This window comes from Artemia sp. Qi Xiang Cuo, unplaced genomic scaffold (genome assembly GCF_049724085.1).
Source record: "Artemia sp. Qi Xiang Cuo unplaced genomic scaffold, ASM4972408v1 HiC_scaffold_3418, whole genome shotgun sequence".
Lineage (NCBI taxonomy): Eukaryota > Metazoa > Arthropoda > Branchiopoda > Anostraca > Artemiidae > Artemia > Artemia sp. Qi Xiang Cuo.
Window position 1 is genome coordinate 41,654 of NW_028300805.1, and position 2,604 is coordinate 44,257.

Genomic DNA, 2,604 nt, shown 5'->3' on the forward strand with positions numbered 1-2,604 from the left:
GAAGTTTCTACGACAACACTTTAAATAATAACCTTATATGCCCCCAGGGAACAACTTACAGCCCTTGCCTCGAGGGTTGTGAGGGGGATGGGCTGTCATCCTTAAAGACCTAATTTCTAAAACTTTCAACTACGTTGAATAAAATAGCTATCTAAAAATTTTAATTGGATGTGTTTGGGGAAAAGGTAGGCGTGAGAGGGGGGATAGTTGCCCTACGACATCGCGTTCTATAAAAACCTTATTGTCCCCCAGGGTATAACGTAAAACCCTTGCCCTGAGGGCTCTGGGGGGGGGGGGTTGTCATCCAAAAAGACCGTATTTCCAGAACTTAGAACTACGTTGAATAAAATGAGTTTAAAAAAATTTTGATTGGATGTGTTTGGGGAAAAGATGGGCGTGAGAGGGTGGTTAGTTGCCCTCCAATCACTTTCGACTATTAAAAAGGGCACTAGCCCTTTGAATTTCCAACTGAATGAGCCTTTCTTTAAGTTTATAGGACAACGCCTTCTATAAAAACCTTATATGCCCCCAGGGCATAACTTACAACCCTTGCCCTGAAGGCTCTGGGGATAGTGTCCTCCTCAAAAACATAATTCCTATCTGGATCAACTACGCTCAACAAAATGGCTATCTCAAAATTTTTATGGGATGAGTTTTGGGAAATGGTATGCGTGGATGGGGTGTTTGTTGATTTCCAATCACTTTCGACTATTAAAAAGGGCAAAAGCCACTCCAATTTCCGATTGAATGAGCCCTTTTCGTAGTTTCTACGACAACTTCTTCAATACGAAGTGCCCTGCTCTAAAGGAAAAAATAATAAATTATACATTGTGCCAACATCGTTCTTATATGTCCCCAGGGCATAACTTTAAAACCTTGCCTTGAGGGCTGTGGGGGAGTTTCCTCCTCAAAAACATATTTTCTATCTGGAAATCGGCTGCGCTGAACAAAATGGCTATCTCAAAGTTTTGATTGGATGTGTTTGGGGGAATGATGGGCGTGAGGGGGGCTAGTTCCCTCCAATAACTTTCAACTATTAAAAAGGGCACTAGCCACTCCAATTTCCAATCAATTTAGCCCTTTTCCAAGTTTCTACGACAACTCCTTCGATACGAAGTGCCCTGGTATGGAAACCAAAAAAATAATACATTGTGCCAACACCGTTTGCGCACCTATTACGCTGCCTATGATTTGCAATCTGATTTGATAACAAATACATTAAACTGTAACTCTTGCCCTGGATTATAACTTCATTCTTTATCTCGTCAATTTGTTTGTTTTCAGTGAGGTAGGTCAAGAGTATTTTACTTTGTTCACGGTAGGATGGAGGCAACAAGTCTACAACACTTGTTAATAAATATTCTTTTTTAAATGTTTTCAAAGTGTCAAAACTTTCACTATTTTCAGAAGGTTCGTCAATGACATTTACTTTGAGTGGTTTTTCACGATAAGGTTTATGTTTTTTGACATTTCGAAGGGCATTTTAAAGTAAAATTTATTTTTAACCACCTGTAATTGTTTCATTGCTAATAAATTTATCAAGTTCGTTACGTTAGTTAATTCGTAAGTTACGTATATTTATTACTAATAAAAACGTTCGTAAATAAAATTAAACAAGTTTCGAGAAAGCCATTTAACCAAATAAAAGTAAAATTAATATGCAAATTTTGTTTTAATTATTCACGTACGGTGAACCAAAACCTGCATTAATTCAAAAACGTTCGAAAATTATATATAAAAAAACAATTTTTTTTTAACTGAAAGTAAGTGACGACGTTAAAACTTAAAACGAACAGAAATCATTCCGTATATGAAAGGGGCTGTCCCCTCCTCAGCGCCTTGCTCTTTTCGCTAAAGTTTGAATTTCTCACAACTCTTATTTTTTTAAAACAATAAAAAACTTTAGCGTAAAGAGCGAGGCGTTGAGGAGGTTACGAAGGCGATACGAAATACGACTTGTGGTGAATGTGCTTGCTATCTTGCATGAACTTGTTTTATTCTTCACCAATATAAATACAAATGCTAAGGATAAACGTTTTTCATTTGTTTCCGAATTTTTGAAAAGAAAAGTAAAGTGAATCGATGTTTGTGTTTGTCAGTGTCGGAAAAAGTAAGTAACATCTGCCTGTATGCTATAATTTTATACTTTTAATTTAGTATTTAACGATTTTTTTTACACGTAAGAAAACAAAAATGGAATCAGATCAGTCGTTTTAATAAAACTATTATTTACAGTAGCGATATGTTGCTTTTAAGATAAAGAATAGGTTTGCTGACGGTTCTTTGTTTATTTCATTGCAATAATTAATTTATTAATTTCATTGCTCTTTTTCTGTTCAAATAGTCATATCCTGTTAAGTAAGACCTCCGTAAATTTACTAGAACAATGTATTATAATGTATAGGTAGGTAATTGATACGAAACATGGCTGAATCCAAGAAGAAATGTTGACAATACAGTGTTGATTATTTAAAATTTGGTTTTCTACCATCAAAAGCAGACAAGCGGTTGCCCATATGCCTTTTATGCAACTAAATTTTGAAAAATGACTCTATGAAACTAGACCCCGGCGCCGCGCCGATGAGGGAAGACCGGCGGCAGCGG